Source organism: Corvus cornix, chromosome 6 (assembly GCF_000738735.6).
Source record: "Corvus cornix cornix isolate S_Up_H32 chromosome 6, ASM73873v5, whole genome shotgun sequence".
Classification (NCBI taxonomy): domain Eukaryota; kingdom Metazoa; phylum Chordata; class Aves; order Passeriformes; family Corvidae; genus Corvus; species Corvus cornix.
The window spans coordinates 9936301-9955614 of NC_046336.1; positions in this window are offsets into that span (position 1 = coordinate 9936301).

Consider the following 19314-nt stretch of genomic DNA (forward strand, 5'->3'; position numbering starts at 1 on the left):
GGACATCTTACTGCACCCCCTCCCTACATGCTGCTGCCCAGCCACCTCCTCAGCTGCTCCTCACTATAGTTCACGCAACAATTACTTGCCCAGGGCAACAGCAGCAAGACATTACACGGCTTTGTGCATCTTCTGATGCAATTTAATTGCTGGAAACAAAGCAGAAGAATGTTTTCCCTAAAAGTTCATGGAGTTTCCAGGGATCATATGCATATTGGAGCTCTCCAGTGGGCTCTCCTTACACTTTGTGAGCACAAAATGAAAACATTGCCAGTGGAAAGAGACATGGAGAGAGAGGCAGTGCCAGAGATAAAGCAATAAGAAAAGCAGGGTGTCATCCACCTGATCCTGCAATCATTATCTTGGATAGCAATTCCCACTGCTTTCATCAGGTACTCAGGCAAAAGGAGGAATTCAGGATCTGGCCCAGCATGTGTGATGATATCAGTGGCTCATTGTCACGGAGCTGGGAATTACTGCCAGCATGCTAACAGCCCCTGCCACCCACACTTTTATTCTGTAACATCACACTCTCTAGAGAGTCGCTTGCTGCTGCTGCACCCTGCTCAAAACACCATGGGCAAAAAGGTTTAGTGGAGAGTCCTCAGCCTGGGGGTTCCTCCTGCCAGTCAAACCCCTTTGAGCTCCTAGCAAACCAAGCCATAGGGCTCCTGTGTGCCAAAAGCCCACGGCAGGGCTCAGCCAGAGGCATGGGGAGGGGAGATTAGTCAGAGTCAGCAGGCAGAGTGGCTGGACTCCCCAGCCCCTTGATTTGTTTGTCTGACTGTAAATATGATGCAACCTGACAGCAGCACAAGGGTGCAGGGGTTTCATTATATACCCACACACCACCTACATTTTCTGCCCCTGACCCACTGAGGTGCAGCACACCTGCAGCACAGACAAACATCAGCAGGTTTGAGAGCATTCAGCCCACAGCTGTATCTCTGGGCACTACACAGATCGTAGTCAGACAGCCTGATTGCCTTCTTTAAAAAAAACAAAGTCTGTAAGAAAGAGGAAAGACCTTTCATCTTCTTTCACCATTCTTACCTGGGGTTTCTGTCTCTCAAGGCAGAGGACAAATGGTTCTTGCTCCTCCTTGCCTAGGGGACCACAGCTCTTGCTGGGAATCAGCCTGTGGGGTTGGGCTCTAGTTGTGGGCATATGTGGGATACACTCACACAGAGGACAAACTCGTGCATCACCAGTTTTGCTGTTGCAGATCAGGCCTAGAAGCATTCCTCATACCTATTTATTAATAGGCACTGACAACCCCTCAGCTCCCAGGACTTCAGTCCTCTTTCCAGTGAGAAGAGATGCAGTCACATCACTGGTGCAGATGCAGCATTTCCAGTGAATGCCACCAGCAGGGGAAGGAGCTGCGCACGCTGCTTCCCTCCCCACCTTTCAGCAATGCTCCCAAAGACTCTGCAGGGAGCAAAAAGCTCTCAACATGAAAGCAAAGAGGACAGGACACAGCCTGATTGAATTTGCTCGTGGTCAACAGCAATCTTTACCTCTCATTACCACTCTTTATATGTTAATCCATCCTCCATTTTCTCCCCCACTCTTCCCAGGTGGACTCCCTCCCTCGTGGGTCTTACAAGAGCCTCACTCTCATTAGGGCAATTAATTAGATGGAGAAACACACCACTGAAGAAGCCAAAATCCAAATACGCTTTATATTCTCTTTCAGTATTTCCTGTATCAGGCTTTGCTGAGATTTGTGTTTTTCTGTTGTGTGTGCAACTCTCTCCTGCCCACTGATCCTCCATGGATGTACCCAAACACAAGGGTGAGGAGTGACAGTGCTTTAGGCCAGGCTGTATGTCAGGACTTTCTGAGTGCTCTTTCAGTCAAGGCCCTGTGAAGCCCCAGATGGCGAGAGGCTGCTCCTCAGGCACTGGGGCATTGGCTGAGGCAGAGCCCTGGTGTCTGGCATGACATATCTACCATGGGACCCCACCTTCTGCTGGCCCATGACCAGACTGCCCAGAGTGTTTGAGCTCAAACAAGTGCCTTTTCCTAACTCACCAAAACGATGCTGTCACCTGACAAGCATGCAGGCACTGCACAGTTCAGAGCACATCTGATGTCTCTTTGGTACCTCAGTACCTTCCCGGATCTGTAGGATCTCTCTTTGGTCCCCCCTTCTCAGTGAAACACCATGGAGAGAGCAGAGTAACACACCATTAAAGCCATGTCCCTCCCTCCAAGGAGCTCTTCTTCACAAAACTGCCTGAACAAATTAAATGTTTTGGGCCCCTTTGCATTGCACTGACAGCTCTCCAGGGCAGCACTTGGACCAGTAAAGGCAGCATGTGTATCTCCTGGGTGGTCTAGCCTTCTGCATGCCCCAATTGTGTAAAGAATTATCACAGGCAAGAAAAGAAAATCAGGGCAGTGAAACCACAGATGAGACAACACTTACTAGGCAAAAAAGATGCAGGGGAGGTGAACTGGAGACTGGACTCTGAAAGCATATGTGACAGGGCAAGTGAGTGGCTGCAGAGAAAGGGCTACCTTGGCAGAGAGAGGAGCAGTCTGGAAGGGGACAAGTCTGTCACTTGGAGACTTGCAGATCAAGGTGAATGGAACACAGGCTCTCAGAGCTGAAAGAATGTGGTAGGTAAACAGAAGCTGGAAATGAGCACAAAGCCACAAGCTGCCTTTTAAACCTGGTATTCAAAATTAACAACACAGCAAAGTCAACAAGCTCCTGAGAGTACCTGGTTTCCAGGCAGTTGTGTCTACAAACTCATAACGCACTCAGAGGCACTGTGGGAGAGCTGAACCCAGACTGAGGTCAGTGCTGTGCAAACACTGCAGGGCTCAGGTAGTGAAAAGCTCCAGAAACCAAGCCCCACCATTTGCTTTGCACTGGAAGAATGCAAATCCACAGCTGCAGCCCTGCTCTGCCATGTGTGGGGCTTGTAGGAGCACCCCATGCTGCTCCCTCCATGCACATGTGATAGCAGAATGCCTGGACAGGGTGTGTGGGGGACAGGGAGTAGTAGTTCTCCACCAAACCCTGCCCAACACCTGAAGATAACCAGCTTTCCACAGAGCTCTGGCTCTGAGAGACATCCTGCAGTCCCTGTCCAGGTGTGCAGCAGGCAGCTATCTGGCTCCCTCCTCACCCTCAGCGGGAGCACAGCCAGCAATGTGCTGAGCAATAACCCAGAGCAGGGCTACAACCCCTTTGGAGGAGGTTTTCCCTGGAGACTCACAGCAGGCTGAATTTGTTCCAAGGCTCCTGTTCAGTGAGCCCTTGTTGCTCTTTCATGCACAGAGGTTATCCTGCCCTCTCACCACAGCACTGCCAGCAGCCCAGACAGGAGCTGGTCTCATTTAAGCCCAAACCATCTCAAGGGTCCCATCTGTTGGAGTGCTGACGGAGAGAGCACATGGGGGCAGACACCCCTAGACAGGGCACCACAGGAGGGACATAGTTTACTTCCTCCTGCTGCCGAGCTGAATTCCTGTTTCCCAGTTCAAGGTTGTTTTAATAACTCTGAGGCAAATGTCTAAAAGGTGGGATGATGTTTCAACCCTCATCCATGCATGCAAGGGAAGCCCTAATTCATGCCATTGCTCACTGATGCCTGTCCCGATCGCTCCGTGGCTGCTGGTGGGCTTTGGCAGCTTCTCCTTGTGGCAGGGCTTCCCTCCTTCCTGTGCCCCTGCATCACCCCCACACAGCCCTGAAAGTGGGCGTTGGGAGCTGAAAACACTCTCCCCAGGCCTCCACACAGCCCCATGAAATGAAACAGATGAATCCAGACTGTTTCCTGAGAGACAAGAGTTTCAACAATCCCTAAAGCCTCTTAGGCAGCAGCAATATCCTAAATGGGAGCTTTATTCTCCTACACTGCTCAACAGAGCCTGTATTCAGGCATGAAATGCCGGAACATGCACTCAGGAGCCCCCTCAGGACAGGAAACCTTCCCTGTAGGCGTGGGTGTCCTGGATCATCCCTGAGGAGCTGCAGAAAACTCCCACTGATGAGCTGTAAAGGCCAGGGGGAATAGGATGCCCCAAACCAGAGAGCTCCTTGTTGGGTTCAGAGGTCCCCCTTGAGCTCTGCACTTTCAAGCCTTGCTGATTCTCCCTGTTGATAGTGGCAAATTTTGTGTTCTGACCTGTCCCCTGCACAGGGGGCAGTGGCACATGGACATGTCCCGAGCTGGTGGTGAAACCCAAGAGTGTGACCTTTGGCGCTTTTGAGGAAGCCAGAGGCTTCTCTATACCTGCAAACAGGGAAGAGGGAGGGCAAAGCACCCCACTGTCCCCTGTCTCACACAGAGGGCTTACCGCTGATGGCGGGGCAGAAATGAATCTGGGTTCGCTGCAGCCACCTCCACCTCCTCTGAGTTCCACACACCTCACATCCCTGTTCTCAGCCTCCTCCTGGCCAGGGATGCACAGTCCCTGCTGGGAATGGTGAAGGGTGAGGGAGCCAGCAGCTGCCAAGGGTTCACGTGAGCTCACAGCATTCCTCCAGAAGCTTCTCTAATCTCCGTGACCTCAGTGGGTGGATGGCAGCCAATTGCCATCACTGCATCCTTAGCAGACCTTGGCTGCAAAGCCAAGGTAGTGTTACCACTGGGGGAGTTAAAAGGGGGGGGGGGAAGAAAAAGGAAAGAGAAGAAAAAAACAACTGGCCTGGCCGGTCTAACTGCATTTGGTTGATCTGATTTCAGGCATCTGCTAAGACACAGCAGGCCTATTTATCATAATCAGCTTAGGGCACAAGGACAGTGTTAACTAGGCTTTACTGGATTAAAACCTGCCAACTAATTCATAGCACCTACCCAAGCAGTACAAGTGGGCTGAGTCTCTGTGCTTTGTCTAAAACATTTGAACTGGGCATTAAATAAAGCACCTGCAGAAGGTGGAAGGGTACAATGGCCCTATTGATCCATCAGCATTATGAGCAAGAAAAGGGCTCGGGAAGTAAAGTCTCATGGCCCAAGTGCAGGCAGGTCAATACAGAGCAGAGCTGTAAAAGCACTGAGCACAAAGACTGTGCCTTGATATGCTCCTGCCCATTCAAACTGCTCAAGGCTCACTCTGAAATTGCCAGCAATATGCCTTAGAATCAGCTGCAGGATTCAACCTAACTGGAATTTTCAGATAAAACATGGTTAAATCAGCCTGGAAGTTCTAATGTAAATGGATATTTTGAGGGTCTTGGTATAAAGAATGCAATATATATTTGAAGTCCCAAAGAGCAAATGTTAACCGCAGCAGAGCCCCCTCAGATAATACTAGTGTGAGCAAAAAGGGAATTTCACTGTTCCTGCAAAAGAAGATGTAAAAATAGAAATAATGCTTACAAAAAACCCAAAAAAGAAATCCCCACAGTAGAGCATGGATGGAAACCCTCAGCATCCATGACAACACCCCTGAGCAAGCCCAAGTCTCCCTGCCTTCTGGGCTGTGGAGCCTTGCACATATAACCTGCCACCTAAGACTGTTTGGAGTGCCTGTAAAGCAGGAGACAATTTAAATATTTAAATATTTAAGGTGCTTCCTGTGAAGGTGATTACACTATAGAGAGTTGCTTCATATTACAGTAAACTTCTGCTGGTCATTTACAAAGGAGTCCCTGGATCAACTGAGATGAGTTTCTGACAAGAACCAGCCATTCCTAAGTGCTAGGAATCCTGGCTAAGAAAAAACCCCAACACCCCCAAATCCAGATGCCTTCCTGCCATGGGTATAATCTCATCCATCCTTCTCAGGGAAGTGGTGTCCAGACCATGAACTGGAAAGGGCTGCAGCTTTACCAGTGAGTTACTTAGCTGTGTTGGACCCTCTACCCAACCCTCTCATCACACCTCCGCTTGTACACAGTGCTTTTACTCCCAGTCTTCTTATTGCTGCAGGGTTCTGTGTATTGAACCATCCCAATGACCCACAACACATCCCAATGATCCACATGGCAGGACCTGACAAGTTTTTGACTGGCTTGTCAGATGCTCTGCAAGCCCAGCTCCTGTGGTCCTACAGGTTACCTCAAGGCAGCTGCTTTGCTTAAAGAAAAATGCAAACCATGTCCCCTGAAGGCTTCAACATAAAAAGGAAGCAAGAACCCCAGTGTACTTTCTTTGCATGGAAAACCCACACTGGGGGACAACGGGAAGTGGGTTGACTTGGGATTTTTACATGTTTGAGGTCAGCAGAGCTGGTGTTTGTGCATTGACACATTAGATAATTAAATGCAGGCAGAGTCAGGTGTTGGCTGTAAGCTTCTCCTTCCTCCATTTAAGCCTCCACCTCCTAAAACAGGAGATGACCTCTGATTTCAGCAACACCCATATCCTTATTCAAAGGTAGGAACTGCTCCTCACTGGGGTGGTCAGGGAGTTACTGCAGCTCCTACCCACATCCTGTAACACAATGACTGGTGATTTCCCTCCAGTGGGCCCTGCTCCTTGTGCTGCAGAAATCCCTGGATCCTGGAGCAGATGAGCGAATGTAGATGAACCAAAGTAAAATGGTGGGGGGAAAAAAAAAGCCCAGGAATGTATTAAGCCATTCTAAAGATCTACAGGATGACCAAAGACTTCATGTATCAACATCCCTCTTCAGCCAGCTGAATCCTTAGAGTTGTCAGTGCTGTTTGTCTTCATCCAGGTACATCCCAGCAGGAAGTGTAGGAAATGGTAAAGGGGAGGATCATAACCATGCACTAAGCCTGGTATTACTGACTCCATGAATCCAATCTGCGTGTTGCAGACTGAGTCCCTTGGCAAGAGTTGCCAGAAGCCAACTCAAGGACTGAGCCCTACCACTTGGCTCCCTTTCTTTTCAGTGGTACTCTGTCATGGCAGATAAATCCTATTTACTGCCAACTCCCTGTTTGTGCTGCTGCTTAATTTGCACATACGCAATGTACTGAGGTAAAGTGTCCAGCTGCTGCCTCTCAGCAGCAGCCAAGCAGCCTTTGCTGCAGCTGGGAGGAACTGGGGGAGAGGATGGGGCTGGGCCAGAGCAGGAGTGGATGGCACCACCCCAAATACTTTTTCCCTCCCACACACTCATGCTGCTACTGGCACATTTATTCCTGCAAGCACTGATCCTTGTGACTCAAGCAAAGCAAAGCAGACCTGGCTCCTCTGCAGCACCCACATCCAACAAGAAAGTTGGTCCCTGTGTTAGGCACCTTTCCAAGAAGCCTTCTCCCCCGTTTCTTGACTCCTCACATTCACCATTGACACCTCTGCTGCCAGTGTGGCTAGTAGGGTATCATCAGCTGGGGCAGAGCAGCTGCAGAGAGTCAGGGACGCTGACATGTCCAGGAGGACAGATCCTGCTCTCCAGCCTGCTCGCAGCAGCAGGTCAGAGCACACAGCTCAAGGCAGTTTGCTAAACCTTACCTGGGAGGCTCCCAGGACTGAGAACACCGTGATCTGAATGGAGCATAAAGGTCTGAACAGTGGATTTGTTCCCTCTCTTGATTTCTGGTTATAGTCTTCTCCCCACCCTGCATCTCAGTTTCCTCAGCTGTACTAAGGGGTCAGTGGTGCTCAGAGCACAAGCCACTCTGAGTTGGCAAAGTGCTTTTTATGGAAAGCCTGAGCGCAGCACAAGAGATATTTACTGCACCTCAAAAGCAGCACTTGATACCTGATGTTTAATATGCATGAAAAAGGTCTGGACTTTCTGAACCAGGGCACTGTGAAGTCACACCCTACCAATGGATCTCATGTATGTGCAGGTACTGCAGAGATCTGGGAAGGACTCATCACCCAGCCATGCAAGAGGCTGAGGATTGTTATGATTAATCTTTCTCTGTGATGTGGAGGTACTAAAGGACTCCAGCATTTGATCAGACTGGCAGGAAGCCAGATCCTGGATAAACACAGACCCAATAGATCATTTTTGTCTCAAGGCATTTATAACCTAAGATGCTCAACCGGAATCATATATGCAACAGTGGAGAATCCAAAGGAAAGGTGTAGTAATTACACACTGAATGTGGAAAATACTCTGGGCTACTGCAAGTCAACTTTGCATACTATGGTGAAGAATTTTGGGGTGATAAAGCTAATGGTAATTTGTAATGCCTAAGTAAAATGGATCCAAGCTCCTTCCCAGGCTCAGGCTACGGACTCCAGCATTCCCAGGGGTTCAGAATACAAAGCACTAGTTAGCCCTTCCATAAACCCTGGCTAACACCTACCTCTGGCAGAACATGCTCAGCAAGGCAATCTGCCCTCCCACCACCTCCTCCAGCCTTGAGCTGAGCACAGAGCTGTCCTTCTCACCCAAGAGGCTGCAGATGGACAACCTGGACACCTCAGGGGGACGTTTTGCAGCTGCACTGATTTAGTAGCCAGCGGCTTCCCTGCAGCCCCAGCACAGCACGAACTTGGAGCCAACCCCTGTGCAGCAGAGCAGAGTGAACAAGCTCCTCTCAGCTCACACACTGAAGCAGATGGACAAAGGTGTGCCCCACATGCCCTTGACAACTCCTGTTCACACCAGCAGCACGTGAGCCCCACTGGCAAACCAAGCAGCTACTTACCAGCAATAAATATGTACAGCAGGGAAACTGTACAGATGGAAACTTCCTGTTTTATCTGTGGCACTATCTGGGGTTGTTCCAACATTAGACAGAGATCACTTGCTGTTGGGTTCTTTTTGATGTACTCTCTTAAAAAAAAAAAAATCCCTTAATAACATCCTAAATTAGACTACAGAGAGGAAGGCTTCAAAATAGGAAAATCCACACCACTTCTGCTTCTTAGTTGCAGAGGAACTCTTGAAAAAAATTTCTTAGACTTCAAAAAAAAACCCAACGCAGAAAAGAAAGGTACTGTCCACCTTTCACACTCTGTTTGCATGGCATTTCAGGTGCTCACGTACCAATTTCCTCTCCTGAATGTGGCTTTCACAAGACTGAGTGGGCAAGCTCAAAATCCAGTCAATCACTCCATCACTGCTGTGAGCTTTCTAAAATCTCTTACAAGGCAGTGATTCATGAGAATAATTCTTTCACCTGATGAATATTTGCAGAGAAGGTAGACAGGCTGTCAGATGACCAATGCTTTCTTCCTGAATCTGTTTGTGACTTTGTACAATTTTTATCTACCTGTCAGTAACTCACTTTTTACCTCTCCATTTCTGTCACCTTTCCCTAGTTTTCCTTTTGAGATGGGTTAAATTGTCTCATGCCATCTTCTCCATAATGGGGCTGAGCTGTGGTTCCTGGAAGCTGCTGTACTGCTTTCCCTTTTCAAATGGAAGGTGGAACACAATTTAATGTCCCTCCATGTAAAATGTCTTAAAGCCTCTTAATTTTTGTCCTTTGAGAGCTGGGTGCTATTTTCATGTCATAAAGTAGGTACAGTGAGAGGATAAGTCTTTAAAAGTTGTTACTAAAATCAGAGGGATGTGGGCTTGTAATGGATCAGAAAGGCTGTACAAGATCACTTGCCTCCAGATCAAGGGTCTGAACCTCTCCTGAGTGGAGATTTTAGCAATTCTCCAAACATCCTCTGTTCAGAGGAAACCCCTTTCATCAGTACCTTATACAACACAAAAGCCTTTTGCTTTTCTTTTGGTGGTGGGCAGAACAAAAGTTATTACAGTTATATAAGCAGGATACCAAAATAACTATTTTTTTCCCATAAGGAAATATGAGAATAGGAGGCTTTTATTTTTAATAAGGAAAGAACCTCAGACTATCTAACAGAATACAGCATGAAAACAACCACCCTGAGAGAAACCAAACACCATTCTATCCCAGTATCCTATCTCCAGCAGTTGCCCATAGCAGTTGCCTAAGAGAAAAGTGTGAGGTTGAACAGGCAGCAAAACTTCCCCAGCATGCTCTCCCCTTCCATGCCCAAGGGTTTCTTGAGCCAGAGACACTGTGCTGATGTCTAACTACCTGTGAGGGACTTGTTTTGCTCTGACCTATACCCCTGCAGACCCTGGGCTGGTGAAATGTGAGATGCAAACCCTTTGTGCCAGTGCAGGAACGCTCCTCTTGTCTTTGAGATGCTGCTCATTCTCTGCTGTGATATAGGCCCTCTCATACCTGTTCCCCACCTTCTGACATGAGCCAAATCTCCATAAATCATTGGAGATTTCCTTTTCTGAGGGTCTCCCTCCTCAACCACTACCTTCAGTAGGAACAGAAACAGGTCAATACAGAGAAACTACTGAAAATTCCACCCTTCATTAACAGTTGCTTATAATACTGGCTCATCCTGAGTCATGACATAACTCTACCCAGTAACCCACATATTGTACACAGGATATGTTTGCACTGCAATCAAAGAAATAATTATTGAGATGTTTGCTACAACCAGACGTTATATAATAATTGTGGCTAGTCTTACTGGCTACATTGGTCACATAATCCAGTATTTCCATGCTGATAACATAAGAATAACAGGAAACAAACAAGCAAAACCACCACAAAAATCCAGTCAACCTCTCCAAACACATTTGTACTAATGCTGCTGTTCTGCCTCCCAACTTCCTCCTGTATATCTCACTAGAGCATCTGGAGCACTTGCTGGGACCATCTCTGACCAGATTTTGAAAACATTTAGGTGTAGAGAGCCAGAGCAGGGTATCTAGTCAGGGCTTCTAAAGCACTGGACTTTTTAAGATTAAGAGATTAATACAGTAATTTTAAGCTTGGGTTGAGTTCCCAGAGGAGCTGTGCCATTAGGGTGGCATTCCTCTTCTGCCCATGGCTGGCACTTAGGAGTTTCATCTTTCCTGGTTGCCTAAGCTCCTAAACAAAGGTATCTCCAGAGAATGACTTATTCCATTAAGATGGCAGCTAAGAGGATAATGGAACAGACTTTTTACAGGTACTTCTCTTCTTTAACTACAGGAGGATTTACACAACTAGTTTACACCTTGTGTTTGGGTGATTAACAGTAGCTAAGAAGAATTCATTACTAGGTGCCCACAGCTGTGTTTTAGATGTGACTTAAGTACTGAGGACTTCAGGTCTGCTTTTAAATAACAGGACTTTGGTTTTGAGATGTTTTTGGAAACAGTCCTCTAAATTTGTATTAACTATGACTGCAGTGAGGGATGGGATGCAGTCTTCTTGCTCCATCTTTTGCCCATCAAAGCATCCTGTGAGAACACCTACCTGCTAATTATGGGTATGCACACAGGCCCAGGGCATTTGTTTTTGCCGTGTTATTACAACGTTGTACCTGACAGGGTGAGCTGGGAGGTCAGGGCTGCAGATCAGTAAACAGGAACAAAACTGGGAAATCAGAAGACAACTATAAAGCAGAGTTTTTCCACTCAAAGTTTGATCTATTATTGTAATGAATGTTGCATCCTGCAACAGGAAGATAGAAAAATAACAGGAAGGATTCCAAGGAGAAGAGGACAAACCTACAGTCAGAGAGAGTTGGGCAAGGAAAGTCGTTGCAAGCTCATGAGCTTTGGCTGAAAAATGGCTTTCAGCTTACCATGCATAATGTGATTTGTATTCTGTCCAGAGCAATCATTAGACGAGGTAGTTATCTGGCTCTGTTATGTATTATGCTACAGGTGCAAGGTCTGGAACCCCATATAATTGCTGCATAGATCTAGATTTAGCTTATCATCATTTTTTCCGTTAGGTTTCAAAAGAACAGAAAGAGCTTTGCAGCTGCCCTGGGCTGGGCTGTGCAGCCAGAGTCACTCTCTCAGCAATCCCCCTGCAAGGATAAGGGAGCACTGTGGGCTAGCAAGTCCTGAGAAAGGGATGCCCAGCTCACACTGATGGGCAGTGCTGCACCCAGCTGCAAAGACTACAGCCAGATCCAGTATTTTGAAGAAGAAAAAACAAGAAACAGACAAGGACCACTCACTAGCTACCCCTCTGAGTATTCATGGGGCACCTTGTCCTTGGGCAACCCCAAAGCCTCCCTAGCTTCCAGACCCCCTCATAGCCAGACCCGTGTGGAGACTGATGCATGGAGAGGATATGGGGTTTGCCCAAGGTCTCACAGAAAGCAGTGGCAGGGCTGCACCTACACGACGTGAACCCTGTCCCAGACTTTAGCCACAAAAACATCACTGTTGTGTACTTAGGCTGACTTGGCAAGGGGAGATCCATTTTGTTTAAAATCTACTATGAAAGCGATGCCCTTGAGGCTTATTTTGGCAAGCACATCCCAGGGAGTTGTTTGCTGCAGCCCGTGCAAGGGGCACACGCCGTGCCCCTGGCACAGCTCACTATCCACAACCGTGCCAATCCTGCCGGATACTGCTTGGGGCAGTGTGTCACGGCGTCCTACTAACCACGGCTCACCTGCCCTGGCAGAGTGACCCACACTGCTCTAATCTGTAAATCGTTCAGCCTAACGCAATCCCCACTGGGATGGCCAGTAATTAACACCGTGCTAACCATGGGTGGAGTGCAGGGTGGAAACACTGGGCGAGCAAATAAAACCAGGACACTGAAACCAGGCTAGCACCCTTCTAGCAATGTCACCTCTGCAGCCAGCAGCCTGATTTCCCCATCAGAATCCATGGAGACTCTGAGCTTGCAGCTGTGACAGGGGTGACTCACGTGAGCTGGACATGCTGACGTGCTTGATGTACAGGAGGGCTGGCACAGTGCAATTCAAAGAGCATGTAAATCACAGAATCATAGAATGGTTTGGGTTGGAAGGGACCCTAAAGTTCATCTAGTTCCAATTCCCTATTGTCCTATACTTTACTACAGGCCCCTTGTGAAAAGTCCTTCCCCAGCCTCCTTGTAGCCCCTTTAGATCCTGGAAGGTGATAAAAGACCTCCCCTGAAGTCTTCTCTTCTTCAAGCTGAACCACTCGAGCTCTCTCAGCCTGTCTTCAGAGGAGAGGTGCTCCAGCCTTCTGAGCATTTTTATGGCCTCCTCTGGACCTGCTTTAAAACGTCCATGTCCTTATTATGTTGTGGTCTGCACCCTTGGTCAGGAGCAGCCTGGCCAGCCAAAAATGAGGAGCAGGAGAAAGGAACAGTTCATACTCAACAGAGTTTCTCTGGCTTGGCTGCTGTTCACTAGGAAATCAAGCAGACATCCACAGGCATTCAGAAACAGCTCAGGTACCCAGGAATGTTGAATGCCAATAAATTGACGCTGGTCAGCTTGATGACCAGGTGTACTGGAAAAAGAGGATCACATTTTGTCTTTTAGGTGTTTGTGCTTGTAGATGCTTTGACATTTCGAGCAGGTTTTTCCACTGGTTGACTTTATTTAGTCTTAATAAATTAAATAATAATAATAATAATAATAATAATAATAATTTTTAAAGCCCTTTTCACTTTTGAAATTACTTCAGATGCAGCTTAGCTGCCAGTTCAGGCTGTCAACAGATGTCCTGTGCAGCAGAATTTTGCCTTGGTTCATGGGGTATCATGTCACCTGTCCGACATATCCAGTGCTCTACTGACCCCACTGTGGTTTTGTGAGTGGCAGGATCTTGTGCACTTGCTGGTCCAAAAGCAGTGGTGGTTCATCCGTCCTGGCTCTTCCCCTACTGCTGCTCCTTGGGCAATACCAGAAGATTCTGTTGTCAGTGGAGCAGCTTGTTTTCTCTTCAGAAACCCATATTTTAGGAGTCCCAAAATGCAGGGAATTGGTGAGGGAGGCTGGGAGTGTCAATTCGATCTTGAGAGCCTATGAAAAACAGAGATGTCAGAGAAGTCCAGGAGAAATGATCACTTTAGAAGGGTTGTGGTACTGATGCCAAATTTATGTTTGTGTGCACCAAATTGTCCCCTCTGAATCCAAACCCGTGATGGTGTAGGAAAGTTTGGGTTTATACCATAGGGCAGAGTTTCCAAAGTGACCAGAGTTTCCAAAGTGAGTCTTTCCTGGTTGCACTTTCTTTTGTTGTAAAAGAAGAAAATCTAGCAAATCTCCAAACACTGCTCTGGAGACTCTTACACAGCCCTTGAAAAAACAGGCAGGGCCTTTCTCTTACATTGTCTGAAGACTCCAGGGCTATGTGAACATATGAAAACTGACACATTTGCAAAATATAGCTCCATTCACACATGGGAGATCAGGCTAGTTGGCTACCACCTACTCAGGACCAGGTCATGCAGAAATAGCCCACATTGTAATCCAGCAAGATTTTCCCAACCCCCAAACATCCCTCTCCAATGGCATGCAGATTTCAGTGAGGGATGAGCTTCCTTACCACCACTGAGCAAAATTCTGCACTGAAAGCTTCCCCCAAGCAGGGAACTGAGCAAATGAGCTATGGGAAGATGGTGATTTTTACAGTGGGGTGTTGTAGCCACGCCAGGGACAGGCTGCTCCTAGGGCAGCCAACCTGTCTGGTCATTGAAGGCAGGCATCCTGTCTCTGGCAGCAGCCCGTGACAGATGCCCAGGGAAGATGTAAATGACAGGAAAGCCTGTAGTGACACTTCCCCAGAAATACCAGAGACTTCCTGAACCAAAGATACTATCTCCACATTTAAAGTGGAGTTTTCATTCACCACAGTGTGCAAGACAAATTGTGTGGAAAAGCATCTATTGTTCTACAAACTGCTTCAATATTTTAATCTGATTCTCCCTCATGTAATGACTACTCCCTCATCACCACTCTTGTGCCACCCCAGATGTCACAGGGCCTGGAGACCCATCCCAGCTGTTTGGAGCTTGTCTACTTGGTGCTTTGTACAGAAGCTGCTCTGGTTCTTTGTCCTTTTGTGTCTCAAATCTGGTACCCTGTGGAAGAGATCCCCCAAGGAAGTCAAGGGAGGACCATGGCTGATAATGTCTTGGACCAGGTCACAAAGTAGGAGAGGATATGGCATAGATCAATGCTTCTCAAACCTTTTTTTGCTATGGCTGTGCACAGTAAACTCTGTGTTAGCACCTGAGAATGTTTTTCTGTGGTGACTGCAAATGAGGTCTTTGATAGTGACGCTCATGAAGGTCAGGCTCCAAAAAGACCTACCAATTTTCTACCATTATGACTGAAAGTTGGATCAAGTCACAAATTATCTGTCTGAAATGATGAAGCATCCCCCACAAGAGAAGAGCCCTGCCTGCTGTAACCACATCACTACATGATTCAGATGCAGGTAACCATCTTTAGTTTCTTCTGACTTTGCTCAGGCCTTAAAAACATTGAGTCAGCATAACCTCTCACCATTTTTTTTAAGTGCATGAAGATAGAATCTCTCAGCACCAGAACGATGACACAGAAATCTGCAGCAGAGGATCAAATGTGCAATAATAAATTGATACTGGAACCACCTCCTACAACTGATAATTGCTTAGTCATTTCTCTCTCCTCCTCCTGTGTTCAGTCCCAACACTGCTACCCCTTCCACAACTCCTGGGACATCCCTAACATGGTCTAAAAACATCTGGCTGTGCTCTCAGGAAACTGGAGAAACAGGGAAAATGTTGTCTTGCTGCTGAGCCTGCTCTATGTGTGTCATTTTTAAACCATCATGCAGAAGGATGAGGTTCCCATCAGCCAGGGCATTTCTGAGCTTCTGTGAGACAGGGCTTTACATTTTAGAAGGTAGAAAAGTGGCGTGTGCTACTGCTGTTGCTGTGGCAAAACCCATGTGCAGTGAATGCTGTAGCCTAAAGTCACATGTTAAATAAACACACAGCTCCAACACAAATTTAACTAGCCCAGAGCAGCTGTTATTTAGATTGTGGACATTTTCTTAAATTAAATGTTTTCTTTTCAATATCCCTATGAGAAGGTGGAGTATGCAAAGTCAATCTCAGCTCACCAGAGACTGATTTATCTGCTCTCTCTCCTGCTGTGCACGACTGGGGGACACGTCACCAGCTGAATCACTGAGACCCAGAGGAGCGGGGCTAGTGCTGGCACTGGCACTAGGGATCTCACTTGCTGTCCATGCTTGTACTGTTGTGGCAGCAGATAAAGTTGGGCCACACACAGGTACATGGCTGAGTTTTATGGCTGGGGACAAAAAGGATGAGAGCAGGTGCGAGGGGCACAGAAGACAGAATGCAGAGAACGATCCTGGATCCACTGCCTGTGCTGCTCTCCATTCCCAGGTAGTCCCACACTGTGAATCCCCAGCAAGTGGTGATGTCCATCTCACAGCACAGGCTCCCAGAGCAGGACACTGGTGCTTCCTCTCCCCCCTCTCTGGCAGCAGCCCATCTGTGAGCTCCCATTTAATTTCACCATGAAGCATTTGGGTTCACAGGAGATGTGAAACCCCAACATGGCCAGCCAGCTCCTGGCTTTAGGACATGTCTCACTCTTGCTTTGCATATAAAAGATGAAGCCATCTATAATTCTCCCTGCAAAGATCACTCAGTTGCACAGGCACTGTTTGAAGTCTGTGGGCTGGGTGGATAAGAGCGAAGTATTGTACCACTAAGGAAGGGAAATTCTCTTTCATAAGGAAAAAGCGTTGGGCTCAAGACCTTACACCCCTTACACTTCCTTCTCCAAGCTCACAGACAGCACTGGCTTCCTGTCACAGCATTACTTGTCTGTCACTAGCCCTGCTCTCCCTCTCCTGGCATACTCCCATGAGGCCCCTATCCAGCCATCTTATCTTGAATGGCATCCAAAAGCTCTTCCCTTCCCCTTCCCTTTCCTCTTCTCCTTCCCTTTCCTCTTTCTCTTCCCCTGTACCTTCCCTTCCCATTGGCCTGTTCATTTTCAACACTACCTACTCTCTAGCTTTGCATTTCCTCTGCTTAGCACAGGGATTTTTGAGGAGCCCACACAATACAAGACATGTCTTTGCAGTTTGTGAAATCCCAAAGGCACCCCAGGTGTCACAGCTTTGCAAGCAGGTGCCCAGAACAAGGCACTAAGAGCCAAACAAGTCAATCACCCACATGTGTATGTGTGTCTGCTGGTTTGCATCTTTACTTTGTATTTTATAGGGAAAGGCAAATAGTGCTAATAGTTCCTAAAAAGAGGCCTAAATAAAACCTCAGCTTCTCCTTTTCATGCCAGCACAGGCATTAGGTCATCACCCTGTCCTGGCAATAACTGCTGACTGCCCACGAACTCCTGCTGAAACAGGTTGGGGAACTTGAGGAGCTAAATCCTCCTTCAGGGTTTCAAAGAAGTTTCACAAGATGGTTCAAAGCCTCAGCAGCTGGAACAGTGATACATTGCCATGTGCTGCAGATGAAGTGCTAATACTTGTCCATAAAGGATTTGCCAGAATGTGTTCCACATTTCCTCCATCTGTTGCCCCTCTCTCTTGGCATCCTCCCTTCCCTGGGGTTTTGTCTTCATAACTTAAGATGCCTGTTTGTGAGGAAGTGGAGCTAGGTTGATCTTACTCTTTTTCACCTTACCTTCTTGTTTCATGGTGACACAAGAGTTCATCACTTCCCAGGAGCGGGGTGCATGGTGTGGGAGAAGGAGAGCAGGCACAGCCTTCTCTGAGGCTGTTAAGGTAACCAGCTAATTAAAAGCTTGCTGATTGCTCTCTTAAAAGAAGTACAGTTAACAGAGGACTCACAATGTATATCTTTTTTGCCATAAGAGATGCTTGTAAATGAATTTACATATTACACAAAGCGGGATTACTTGATTTGATATGTCATGTAATTGTCTGGAGCAGCTAGTGGGGAGAAATCATGACCAAAATCAAGCTCCTGCTCTGCTGCAGAAATGGGATTTCTCTCCCCAGATTCACACATTCAGTCCTGGTCCTGACATTTTTTCTATATACACAGAGTTGGTATATTAAATGAGATGTCTTTCCTGCCAAGCATATATGAACTCCAGGAAGTTTACGCTTGTGGGAAGAGAAGAATAAAGTCTGCACTGTACCTAATCAGCCATTCTTTCAAGCATATGCTCTCATATAGGCTTGGGGTGGGAAGGAAAGGTTAGATGGTTGGAGCTCAGGTCCTCTCTCCTGCTTGGGCCACAAATTCCCCTAGAAACTTTGCTTTCTGACCTCAATTTTTCCTCCCAAAACACAAAAAGGTACCTGATGCTTTGTCCAAAGTGCCCATAAACCACTCAAAACTGTCTGGGATCCTAGGTACTTAGATTAACTCGATGAGAGTCTGGTACCTTAAACCGTAGGTAGTCACTTAAAACCAGATTAAAAACCAAAGGCACACATGTGAGGTGACAAAGACTGTCCATGGCCAAGAAAGGATCTAAACCCAGGGCTCTAGTTAATCACAGAATCTTAGAATGGTTTGGATTGAAAGGGACCTTAAAGATTTGCCTGTTCCAGTCTCCTGCCATGGTCAGGGATACCTTTCACTAGACCAGGCTGCTCAAAGCCCCCCCCATCCAACCTGGCTTTAACCAGTTCCAGGGATGGTGCATGCCCAACTCACTTTGAAAGTAGCTGGTCTGTGCCTCCATTTCCCAGGCTATGGGGTGAAAGGGACTCCCCTCTCTTACAGGCACAAGGTAAAGCTGTGTTTAGATATTGCAGTGATATATAAAGGACCGTGGGCTGGGAGCAGTAACAGGAATCATCAATAAGAAATTAAAACTACTTTTAATAGTGAAATAAGCCACAGTACAAGCAGGGCCAAATTTCTTCAAAGTTCAGTTGCGTCAAAGCCTGAATTCCAATAAGGGTTGTGACAGAAACATTTTGGGGATATTTCATTATGGCAACTAGCAGAGAAATGGAAACTGAACTTGCTCCCATGTCACAGTTGAAGGCCAGTGGACTAAGTCTGACCTTCTTACTACATCAGTCACTGTTTCCTCTCAAACCTTGCAGCTTAAAACTGACTAAAGCACAGCCTCCGGAAAGTCTCAGCTTAACCGGCTGCAGGAGATGCTACCAATGGTCCCAAAGGTCAGGCCCCTTCTGTGCGAGCGAGGAGGCCTGGCTCAGGTCACCGGCAGTTGTCACTGGAGGTGGAGGAGGAGGCGACCACCCCTATTTCCAGAGGAAGTCACACGCTGGGTTTGCAGCCCGTCTCACACCCGCGCCTCCGCCGGCTCGGGCAGGGCAGAGGCAGAGGCAGAGCAGGGGCAGAGGCAGAGCAGAGGCAGGGCAGAGGCAGGGGCAGAGGCAGAGCAGAGGCAGAGGCAGAGGCAGGGCAGAGCCGGCAGCCAGGGCTGTGCAGCGGCTCCAGGGCAGCGCCCGGCGGGGCCGGAGCAGCGCGGCTCCTGCGGGAGAGGCACCGACGGGCCAGACCCTGCGGCTTCCCAGGGGAACCACGTACGGCCCCGGCTACAGCGGGGCGAGGCTGAGTGCCCGCTGCTGCGGCAGGAAAGGCGTCTGTACAGCACGGCTGAAGTCACACTGACTGAACGGGGCTGAGAAATCCCACTCCCTTTCCCTTCAGCTCAGTACCCCCCTTGCCCTCTCACTCCCTCCTCTTTGCTT